Here is a 12807-nt window from a genome sequence, read left to right as displayed (position 1 = left end):
CGAGGAGTTGAAAGTTAACTTTACACCGGACACATCATGAGAGGTGCGGACAGTTAAGAGAGTTTGGGAAGAGAACTGGGATCCGAGACATTGAAAGTCATCTAGAGACCACTGAACTCAGCTCCTGCTTTTCAATGGGTCTCACGTCCTCCTGCAGACACTCTGGGTCCATTAGATGAGTAATGGGACAAGACAACTGGGAATGTCAATAGGGTTAATGCTATAAATAAGAAAATAGTGTGGGAAGAGCAGACTGTACTCCACCCTGGGGCGAAAAAGAGGCTGCCGGTTCCTCTCCTCCGGGTCCCCTGCCCACGTGCCACAGGCAGGGGGAGGTGATTATAGAACCAAGTGACTGCGAAGAGAGAGGTGATTTTAGACTTAGGGAAAGTGGAAAAAAATTAATAATAGTTTGTCTTGTATCCCTCCTACTTATAGGCATAAAAATAAAAATTAATCAGCACCACCCCTTATGTTTTTACAATCCTCGCAGAATGCTGAGGAGGCAGAGGGCCCCGGTGGGCAGGATGACGGCCCCCCACAGGTCCCTGTGTCCCGATCCCCGCAACCTGCGACTCTGCCACCTTTCCTGGCAAAAGAGGCTTTGTCGATAAGATTACGGCTCCTGAGATGGGGAGATTACTCTGGATTATCAGAGTGGGCCCAAGGTAATTACAGGATTACTTGAAGAAGGCAAGATGGTCAAGGACAGAAGAAAAGGTGTGACAAAGAGCTCGGAGCTGGGAGTGATGCTCGGAGGCGGAGGGGGCGGGAGGCGCAGGGCGTGGGGGCCTCGGGGGCTCCGAGGACGGAGCACAGGCTCTCGGAGGCTCCGGAGGAGGCGCAGCCCGGCCGCACCTTCAGTGCAGCCTCCCGGTTCCAGACTGGGGGGGTCCACGGTGCTTCAGCCCCGCAGCGTGGGCAATTCCTGCAGCACCACAGGGTGATGCGGAGTCACCGGGGGAGACCATGCATCCTGAGGAAGGCTGCATGGAGCAGCCCGGGACCTCAGCCACTTGCTTTCACATACTTCAAACTGGCAGCGCGTTTTCTTCCCTTAGCCTTGCTTTCATTTTTGGTTCATCCGCCCGCACGTGCTGAGTACCAAGGACGCCCCCAGCACTGCGCACCGGGATCTTACTCTAAGTCCAGCCTCCGAGACCGACGCTTGATCCTGGAAGGCTCTTGAGCCACCGTGGAAGTGGACACGGGGAAGAATAGACTCTAAGTTGGAGGCTCCTTTGACAAAGGAAGACTCGAGAGGCGGGGGCAGGACTCAGTGCAGAACACGCAGGGCTCAGGCCTGTTCTGGGCAGCTTTGGACTTGCACCTGGCACCCCTGGGTGGGGGCACTGGGAGATCAGGACCTGGACTCTGCCCTTTCCTGATGCCATCCTTCAGCTCCCTGCATGTGGCAGGAGTGAGGGAAATGGAGGAACCCAGAAATGTGGCTCAAGAAAGACATGGCTGGCCCTTGGGCATGGTTAAAAGTGGACTAGCTTGGAGAACTCAGAGCCTCCTGGCTCCTGGGCCGGCAGTCCGCTTCCCCCTCACACCCCAGCTGCACAGTTTCCAAACAAAAAGCACTTAGTGCATGCAATTCAGAGGTTATAATGGTTCTAGTTGAATTTTTGGCTTTTCCATTGAGTGGCTCTATCCCCAGACAAAAGGCTGAACTTTCCTAATCACTTTGCCATTGTGAGAGGCAGGTGTGAAAGCGGTTGGAAACCGGGAGCTATTTTACCTGGTAGGAGTTAATTGTGCTGACCCTCCTGGGACATTGTGGGCACTGCTTTGCTTTTCCCCTTTAATCTTAAAATAACTCCCTTTATGAGAGTGAGAATTGTGTATCTTTTACTTACACCTTTTTTTGGAATATCATTATTCTTAGTAAATTTCTCTGTAAAACCAAAATATTATTTGCCATCACTATAGTATGACTAAGAGCACTGCTAGTTACTGTAGTAGCTAGTATTTATCAGGCACTTATAATATGAAAACAGCCAAATTGGTGTGTGAGATATATATCATAATTATATCTCACAACAATTAAGGTAGAATGTACTAAAATTTCCCTTTCATTGGTAAGGAAACTGAGGCTCAGATGAGAAAGGTACCCTGCATAACAAGGTCAGCTTAGGGTCGCAAATGGTTGCAGTCAAGGTCCTCTGACTCCCTAATTATGCGATTTATCCACTAAATCATGCTATTGCTTGAAGGTGACAACTTCATTTTCTGTAATTTTGAAAGTCCGAGACGTAACAGTCACTCAAAGCCTACGAGAGATATTTCAGACTGTTTATTGAATTAAATGTTCACTGTAAACTCAGGCACTGAATTTGTACTAAGCTGTGGTGAACAGCCCAAGAATCACCAAGGAGCACATGGAAAAAGTAAACACTCTCGTGCTCGAAAGTTATCAGTAAGGAAACGTACACTGGATACATCCTTTGGAGTTTGTCTTGTCACACACATGCTGACACACAACTGCGAAAGCGTTGGGAGACGAACGGGTCGCCGTGTTCCCTCATTTTAATAAGGCGGCCAGGTGACTATCTCAGGCTCAGTGGTCTCCAGGGCAGGTGGCGGACACCAGGGTATAAACTCTCTACCCCCAACTGTATTTCCCCGGAGACACTTTAATCACGTGAAGCAAGTGGTCAGCCTCCACCTGAGTGGAGAGGGACGTTTCTGTGCCGTGCCGGAGGCAGAAGGGCCCCTGCCTCTGGCCTTACTCCATCTTCTACACCCTGAGGTCACCACACAGCATCTAACACAGAGCTGTGCACCCGCCCAAACCTGTCGGGACGGGTCACACACACGACGTTGGCCAGCAGCTGTAAGCACTGATTTTATTAACTAACTGGGTGAATGATGAAGGATGTTTCTGGTTCTCAGAACAACGTTTTGGTCAATTGAAAAGGACCTGAAGCCACTGTAGAAGAACATCACTGACATGAGGCACAATGGGGTGTGCTATTTTCTTAGGTTAGAATGAAGAGGTATCCTAAATTTTTAATAGAAATAGCATCCTTTGAACTACCTTCAAAATCCAACTGGGGCCTTTTCTTGATCTGTTGAGAATATTATTTTTAGTAGGAAGAATGTGTAACCCTCAGCCCCGCATGTAAAGGCCACCGTTAACTTCCTGGACAAGAGAAAAATGGTGCGTGATGGGTAGACTCGCTGCTCCCAAACCGGCTACACACCGGACATCCTGGGTTGATTGAAAAACACAGACTCTCATGAGCTACCCAAGATTCTCTTAGTCAGCACTCAGGTGGGGCTTTGGAAATGTCTCCTTGACAATGCCAAGGTGGAACCAGATAGGTAATTGCGAACCCAGTGCCCCTTTTTTTTAATTATGAAAGGATTGAAAAATTCAACCTTCTTAAGCACTTTAAACTGATCATTTGTCATCACTTGTTCAGAGATTATACTAAACATTTACCTACATCTGGTCAATTGCTCAGGATCGGATTAGCTCTGCTAGTGATTCTGCCGCTCACATGCAATAATATCCTGCCCCCCAGGCAGGTTGTTTTTCAAAACAGGCAGCAAAATAGAGGCAATGCATTTTATTGATTGATTGATTGATTGACTGATTGAATGATTTAAGCATCCTACCTTGCTTAAATGTCTATGTGGGGCGGACCCCAGGGTTACAGTATTTCATTCTTGAGCAGACCCAGTGGTGCAGCATCGTGGGTCTCAAACCTCATTATACGTCAGATCTTCTGGGAAGCTTTTAAACATAATATCCCTGGGCCTCACCCCAGAGATTCTAATGAGGTTGATCTGGTTCAGGGCTCAGGCACTGCTAAGTTTTAGAAGATCCCCATATTTGTTCTGATGCTCAATTTGAGAACCATTGGCACAGAGTGAACATCAATTCAAAGTTACTACATATCCATTACATGCAGGACAACCTCCAGGGCACTCTCATGTCGAAGCTGCAATGCTCTTTCTTAAAAGGAGCTCAACATGTTAGAAGGTAGCGCCTGGCACAGGTAGACATTCAGTCGTATGCTGAGTGAGTGAATGAACGAAGGGAAACCTTCAGAGGCTGAGCATTCTGCGTGCCTTCCAGGTCGCTGTCGGGGGCTCTAACTGAAGTTCAGGAGCACTGCCAGGGAGGGCGTGGGGTGAGTGGGAGGCGTGAGGTAGGGGAGACAGAGGCCTGAGCATAGATGGGTCGGGAAGCCAGGACCCCGGCGACCGACAGGACATCCCGGTGCTGAGAACACGGGGACCCGTCGTCACTGCCTCGGGGGCCTGCAGCTCTCCGTGCTTTTGCTCCCAATACTTATCCTCGGAACACGTGTTAAGTTATCTACCAGTTTCGGGGGTTGCTTATTGCATTTTCAGAATTGAATTTTTTAAGAGCAATTGCCTCAATACAATTTTGTGAACTCGTAGCACTGAACGTTTCTAATTAGGTTGCTATAGCCCTCAGCCAAATTGCCGCAAATGTCATCTCTCCGCTCTCTTTTTGATGCAAAAATGTAGGGCAGTCAGCAATATACACAATTTAATCTTAACACAGGCAGACGCTGTGCCTGGTGACAGAAGGGTCTGTTTTCCATTAACCCAAAATTTGCTTAGTCAAGCAACTCCCTCATTACACAGCCTGCATCTAAAGAATGTTTCTGTCTTTCAAGCAAGCTGCTACTTTAGCAATTAGCTGTCCATAAAAATGTGAGTAATTGCCCTGTCTCTGGCTGGTTGGTGAGTTGATGTGCCCATGGGCCAGCTGTGGCCATTCTCAGCCTCCTCTGTTGGCACAGACACAAGTTCAGGGGATTCTGCGTCATTAGAACATCCAGCAGCATTGGCGAGTGACTTTCTGACCCTGCCATTGCTCTTTTGGATTTCTGAGCATTTCTGACACCTTTTGTGATCCTGCTACTTATTACATGTCATATTATTGATAACAGGACACGAGCTAAAAGAACAGCCCAAAGAGGTGGACAATTCCCCATGTTGTAGGTGAGGTCAAGGAACCTGTCAAGTCCCCACATAAATGGCACAGTTCCCACATGAAACCTGGTCTTCTCAACCCCGAGGCTTAGACTTTTCCCATTAGAGATTTTATTTTAAGAGCGCCACAGTTTTAAAAAATATTGGGGGCCATCATGGGCACCCACGGAAAATTCCAATTTGCTTTCAGCTAATGTCGTCTTTCAATAGCGCTTTAAAGAGCTTGAGGTTTTGCCTGGCGTTGCTCATGAGGTGCTAGGAGGGTAGACACAGGTACTTTCTCACGACCCTGTTGCGCCATTTGGGGACGCGAATGGCCCCACTGCACCCCCCACCTCTGTGTGCTGGCTGCAGATGTGAGTCCATGGGGAACAGCTTTGCATCCCACCGCTCAGCCCGGCCCTCCTACCCTAGAGGGAAGAGCTCCATACGCCCATCATGAGCTTCTCCATCCCTCGCCCGGGAGACGTTCCTCCAATCCTCACTCCTGGAATGGTTTCCACCTTATTAATTACACAAAAACTCTTCTGCTTGCTGAGCAACTTTGAGGCTTGCGTGTGACCATGTCTCCAAGCACATAGAGGGTCTCCCTTGTATCATCTTGTTTAAATGTATATGCTCTTGTCTTGGGTAATTGACTGTGGCTTTTTTGAGGATATAATCAGTGTCTGGCTAATCTTTATATGTCTCGCATTATGAGCACAGTGCTGAATCTGTTTTTATAATTGCAGGAATGAGTGAGTGGATGGATCCATTTAGGTATAATGATCTTTGACAAACCTTATTACTGCTGTAACATCTCCATACTGGTAGAATTCGATTAGAGACAGCTAGCAACTTTATGAACTCTTTTCAACTTTCATACTATATATTGGTTCTCAGAAAGCCTTAGTGGGTTTTATCTGTCTCAGTGGTAGGAGGACAGCAGTTGCTGATGGGGAGGTGTGTCTATACAGGTGATTTCATGTGTCCCTTCTCCATGTAACAGGCAGATAGAATCTCTTCTTTAAGGAAAGAAAAGCAGATTTATCTAATGTGAAGAGATTAAACGTAAGTGAGTGGAATTTCATCACATTTCTATGCAATTGGCTTCAGACAGTTAAATCAGTGTCCTTTCTAGGATCAATATCCTTTCCTAGCGACAGAGACTGTTAATTGCCTTGTGGGAAATGACATGTAGATCTGACAAAAGAACCCATATGAATTCAAGGGATTAAAGGTTTAAAAAGTAGAGAGAGAGTCAGGGAAGCACCTGACAGAATAGTCTTTGTAAGAGGGATAAAAAGTTACGTTGGCCTCCACAGTTTTTAATCTCTCTCCCTCTCTCCCCCCATCCTTCCCTCCCTCATAAAATAGAGGGATGCCACAGACACAGCAAATCTTAGCAAGGAAGAGGAACTGGACAAGATTCTTCTGTACATACCTATTGGCTAGAAAGAGACACTGGATTCCAAGCTGCTCACACATTAATCCAGCGAAGGCATAAAACAGTTGCAATCCTACAGAAACGCTTCTGCTGAGACACTCCAGGACTATCTTCTTTGTAATGTTTCCATCTACAAATTGTATGAAAATACACACGGCCCGCTTTTAGAAAGAGTAGATAAAATAAAAGTGAGTGGGAGAACTCTACATATGATCCTGCATTTACAGAAGTACAGGGTGTAGGAAAGGGAGAGTGCTCTTGGCTACTCAGTGTGAAATGGTAGTGATCATGAGGAGATGAAAGTCCATTCCGTAAGGGATTTTTTATAAGTACTTTTGAATACCTGGGCTAACTGGAAAACTTAGGTATTTCCTTAAAGATAAAAAGACTCACTCTGGGTGATTAAATTTTTACTATATATCTTTTTTTTTTTTTTTTTTAATATTTCTATTGATTTCAGAGAGAGGAAGAGAGAAAGAGAGAGAAACATCAGTGATGAGAGTCATTGATCGGCTGCCTCCTGCATGCACCCAACTGGGGATCAAGCCCGCAACCCAGGCATGTGCCTGACTGGGAATCGAACCTCAGTCTCCTGGATCCAGGCCGTTGCTCAATGGCTGAGCCCCGCCAGGCCGGGCATGTTACTATATATCTTAAAGCCACTCGTTGGAAACAGATTCGACCTCACCCGTGTGGTTTAGAGAGCAGACTAGGACCAATGGGTGGGTGTTACAATGACCCTGCAAGGGGAAATCAGTTAACTCAGGAAACATTTTCTGAACACCATAACATACTAGGCACAAGGATCCAAGACAAACGTGACTGAGTAGTTGACCTAATGACCAGAAACAGGCTTATAAACAAATAACCGGATACCTTTTGAGGCGGTGCTGTGTGTTATATTGTGGGCGGTGGTTGGCCCTCTCCATTCAAGGCAACTTTCGGAAAAGATCTGCATGACTTTCTAGGATTTGGGTTTTTACTTTAGATTTCTTTTGAAAATATAACATTTTGAAATCAGTCTTGAAGGGGAGAGCAAAAAAGCTCAACTTCATTTGGCTGCTAAGAGGACAGAGAGTTTGAATGACCTACGTGTGATGGCGGGACCTTCGGGTAGGAGGGTTTGGCGAGTAGCCGGGGAGGAGGGAACGGGACTCTGGGCGCGTGAGGTCCCCGGGGTGTCAGTGATGGGGCTGCAAAGGAGGTACAGGGGGACCGAGGCCCCGGTGCCGCACCGACTACCCTGTACTGTTCTGCACAGCTCACCCCGAAGCCTCGAGGGCCAGGAGCTGCCTTGTGAGGAAGACTTACATTCAGGAATATCGCCGTTCTCGCTACATTAGTTTGCTTGGTCTGTTTTAACAAAGGAACACAAACTGGGCAACTTCAACTGCAGAAATGTTTTGTCTCCGTTCTGGAGGCGAGACGTCTGAGATTTAGGCGTGGGCAGGGCTGGTTTCTCCTTGGGGCTGTGAGGGAGACTCCCTCCATGACTCTGGCCTAGGCTCTGGGGGTTTGCTGGCAATCTTTGGCTTGTGGAAGCATCACTCTGATCTTGACTTTGTCCGTACATGGTGTCTCCCTGTGCATGTGCCTGTTTCCATTTTGCTCTGTTTATAAGGACACCAGTCGTATTGGATTAGGGCTTATTCTAATGGCCCGGTTTTAACTTCATTGCCTCTATAAAGAGTCTTTTTCCAAATAAGATCATAATCTGAGGTACTGGGATTTAGGGCTTCAGTGTATCTTTCCGGGACAATGCAATACAGCCCACAGTAGGTGCCTTATACACATGAAGGCATTACTAGACTTCAGTCAGACTTGATTGAAGATGTAGGCAGCTCCTAACCAAATAAACATTACAAGAATGGTGGGGAAAGGGCACGCACGAGCTTAAAAATGATGCATTTAGCATGCAAATAAAAACTAAGTGTGGAGAAATATGAAAACAATTTCCAGAGATTAATAATATATTATTTTATTTCTCTTTGCCCTTTTCACATAACTGTACTTTGTTGAGGGGCACGGTTTTCTTATTAGTTGATTTCAATTTAGCCAATGTTGTTGCAAACAGACTTTGGAAAGGAAATAGTAATGGAAATATCTACAGCACTAATAACCTTTTCTTATGAAATGGCTTTTGTCTGGTAACTGTGCACACTCTCATAAATTCATCCTTCGAAACTCGGTGTAGTAGACCACGTCCTAGGATGGGAAAGAGAAGTCCTGGATTTTAGGACCAACGCTGACTGTCTTGTTCTCAAAATCACTTGATAACTCTGGGCCAGAGTGTTTTATTGAAAGCAGAGAAGGTTGTACAAGGTTGTATAAATATTCTAGGAGTCTCTATTAGTCTTTATACAACTTCTGGCTTGCTATACCATGCCTGGAAAGAAATTAGACCAAAGAGCCAATGGAACCCTGAATACCAAGAGATGAGTGTCAGCATCAGTGTTAATGGAAGAGGAAATGTGAGTGAAATAAAATACTTGAGAAGTTGGTGTGATTTAATGAAGATTAAATTATTGCCCTGGCCAGGCAGTTCGGTTGGTTAGAGTGTCATCCTGATATTCTGAGGTTGCTGGTTTGACCCCCAGTCAAGCACATGCAAGAATCAACCAATGATGCATAAATAAGTGGAACAGCAAATCGATCTTTCTCTCACTCTTTCCCTTCCTCTCTTTCTCTAAAATCAATAAAAAGAAGCTTTTTGTTTTTAAAGATCCGATTAATCATTGTTCTAATTAAGCATAGTTATTTTGAGAAATTTCAAGAAAATTCTACTAGATTCTTTAAGAAAAGAGCAGATTCTTATTTCTCCATTTAAAATAATATTTTCAAACCATTATTAAATCAATTTAATGTGTTATTACCAGGTTGAAGAAAAACTGAAACAGAATAAAAGTAGATTAGTGGTTGTCTAGAGCTATGGGGAAGGCGAGTGTAGGTAGAAGGGTGACTGCTAACAAGTGCCAGGCTTCTTTTGGAGATGTTGAAAATGTTCTAAAATTGATTGTGGTGACGATTGTATGTGTCAGTGAATATGCTAAGAGTCACAGAATTATACTTTAAATGACTGATATACCTGGTATGTGAATTATATCTGAAAAAATTAAAAATAAAATATAATAGAACAAAACAGTGGAAGAGCAGTGTGAAGGTTTTCTTTCAGGCTGATAGACACTTTTATGCTGGGTGGCGACGCCAGTGCACTTCTAACCGTGGCTGTCAGTCAGAAGTTTAAAAGTTGGAGACTATCTTGAATATTATTCACAGAGCACTGCTTTTTCCAAGCCCTAACAGACTAGGGGATCTCACAAACGATGATGAAATGCAAGAAGATTATTCAACTCAGATTTTGTTTCCATTTTCTTCATTAAGGAGATTGATATGTCTGCTGGAAGTAAAAAAAAACACACAGTGTTTTATAGAGGAAAATGAATCTGAGTGGAATAAGAAATTGATTAGGGAATATATTGTCATTTTAAATAAGCCCAATTTCCCAAACCTTGGTGAATTTCATAACAAGATGATACCATTTCTTAAAACGACAGTGCATTAAACTTTTCAAGAAACCCTTTTTAATAGGAACATTTATTAAACATTTAAAGAAGTCCATGTGCTCGCACACCTGAGGACAGCCTTGTCATCTGGTAACATGCGACGGAGAGAGAGTGTACAACTAGAGACAATGAAACGTGTCCATCGGCTTGGTGTGTGGTGTTTCCAACTGAGAAGTAGGAGTTGTTCTAAAATGGAACAGTTTTCACCAGCCCTAAAAATAGAGCCTAACGCCTCCCCCTCCACCCCCCAGACCCCGCTTTCATGCCAGTTCTCTCGTTCCCACCAGCCCCAGCCAAGGCTACAGAAAGGGAATCCAGCCAGTTCCCCGCGTAGGTCTCTCTAACCACCGGTACTGCTCGCGCTGATCTTTTTTAAAGCAAAAGTTCAGATCTGTGAAAAGACTAATTAAATCTATTGGAAAATAAATAAAGAAGTAATAAAGAAATACATAACCAAGCAGAGAAAATAGCATAGTGAGTGCCCACAGGGCTGTTCCTCAGCTGGGACGACTATAGGCGATTGGTCCCCTTTGCGGCATCTGCACTCTCCTTCCCAGCTCCGCTTCTCCTCAATTAGTTTGAAGCACCTTCCAGGCATCATTACCGACACAATAAACATGAACAATAGTGACGACAGTTAGTAAGTACCTTGTTAGCATTCAGAGTTTCAGTAAACTTTAAAAAATCTATTTACTGCAATGAGATTCCACGTTATATTTACTAGGATGGCTGTAATCAAAAAGGAGTAATAATAAGTGTTGGCGGAGATCTAGAGAAACTGGAACTTCTATACGCTCTTGATGGGAATGTCCATGGTGCAGCCACTTCGGGAAACAGTTTGGCAGCTCCCTAAATGTTAAACATAGAGTTGCATTATGATCCCACAGTTTCACTCCTGTTGATATACCCGAGAAAGGTGGATACCTATGTCCACGCTGAAACTTTTATCTGAATCTTCATAGTAGCATTTTAATAATAGTCAAAAAGTAGAAACAATCAAAATGTCTATCAGCTGATGAATGGAAAAGTGAAAATGGTATGTCTACACAGTGGAGGGTTATTCAGCAAAGAAAAAATGAATAAAGTACTGATACGTGTTTCAACATGGATACACCTGGAAACATGCTAAGTGAAAGAAGCCACTCACAAGAGCCCAGATACTGTAGGATCCTAGTTATATGAATGTTCAGCATAGGCAAATCCATTGAGACAGGGAGCAGATTTGTGACTGCCATGGGCTGAGGGGAGGGAGTAGAGAGAAGTAGGCTGAGAATGGGTACAGGGTTTCTTTTTGGTGTGAAAATATTCTAAATGCAACTTTGGTGACGGCTGCAGAACTCTGGAAATTGTTGAATTGTATACTTTAAATAGGTGAATTTTATGATATGTAAACCTAGTGAATTATACTCTTTAAATAGGTGGATGCTATGGTGGGTGAATTATATTTCAATAAAATTGTTATTCTAAAAATGAGGTAAAGGAAAACACATCAATAGACTAAAGATGGAGAGATGCTCTAATTTCTGGAAGTCAAGGGAGCTGGCTGAAATTCTAAAATTGATTATTTCACATTTAGGCTGACCTGAATGAGTAGAGTTTTTTATTTTATTATTAAGCATATCTTTATTGATTTCAGAGAGAGGAAGGGAGAGGGAGAGAGAGGAACATCAATGATGAGAGTCATTGATCAGCTGCCTCCTGCATGCCCCCTGCTGGGGATTGAGTCCAAAACCCGAGCATGTGCCCTGACCAGGAATCGAACCACCATCTCCTGGATCCTAGGTCGATGCTCAACCACTGAGCCACGCCCGGCCGGGCAAGTAGACATTTTTGAAAGGGAAAAAAGTAAGAGAAGGAAACTATATATTGTCTTTTAGGCACCTTTTAGTCTCTGGCAAGGGTTGCGAATTTGAACTTCTCACCTATTAACGTCCCCTGCGAAAATCTAGTGCTAGCTCTTGTTAAACTCTCTCCAGGCTTCAGACCAGGAGGCTGTAGTCCAATTGCCAACACTGACCTCTGACCTCAGCCAAGTCACCTCACTGTAGGGGTCGCAGTTAATCACAACTTGGTCGTTTACTTAGGGTGGTTGTTGTCAGATACAGATAATTGATACAAAAATGTCTCGAAAATTGAGAAACTACTTAATGTCATTATTGTCTGTGTTGTCCAAACAGCAGAATCTAGGCCCAGGAAACCAGATTTGCTGTTTGGCCTGTAGACAATCATGCTGTGGATTTTGGTGACCAATTGTACCCTGTGGTTGGCCTGCCCTTCACCCAGCAACCTTGGCACCGTTTCTGGAACTGTACAGCTTGGTGTGCATTTAGCAAACACTCTAAATCCTATTTCTGTGACTTATTTCTACCTGCACATATCTGAATGGAAGGGCTTCCTAAACAGGGCACGTTTGTTTTCCTTTAGGGGAGGCCAAATGTGCAAAACTTGGTGGTGTAGCATTTCCACTTCCCTCCTTCAGCCCTTTGCATATACTTATATAAATTATAAATTTAGGTAAATTACAAACTTAACTCCAAAGCTTCAAGGCATTTTTTCGGAGGGAAGTAAACGCACAGCCCCAGCTTCTCCTTCCACTGGGCTCAGAGGAAGTCTGCAAACATCTCCCGCTCACCCCCTTCTGTGTTTCGGGTTTCCTTTGGCTCGGCCCTCCTCCCGTCTGGTGAGTTTGGGCCTGAATTTGTGAGGAGTAAAAGCTAAAAATGGGGCGTTCGTTCTCCTGGAACTGCCTGCTCAGACTGAGCTGCTGTGACCCCGTGATCCGGTCTCTGCGTCACGCCACCTGGGAGCTGGGTGCCACTGTGGGTAGCAGCTCCTGTA

The sequence above is a fragment of the Miniopterus natalensis genome, chromosome 13 (assembly GCF_054644295.1).
Source record: "Miniopterus natalensis isolate mMinNat1 chromosome 13, mMinNat1.hap1, whole genome shotgun sequence".
NCBI lineage: Eukaryota > Metazoa > Chordata > Mammalia > Chiroptera > Miniopteridae > Miniopterus > Miniopterus natalensis.
This window is presented reverse-complemented; position numbering follows the sequence as displayed.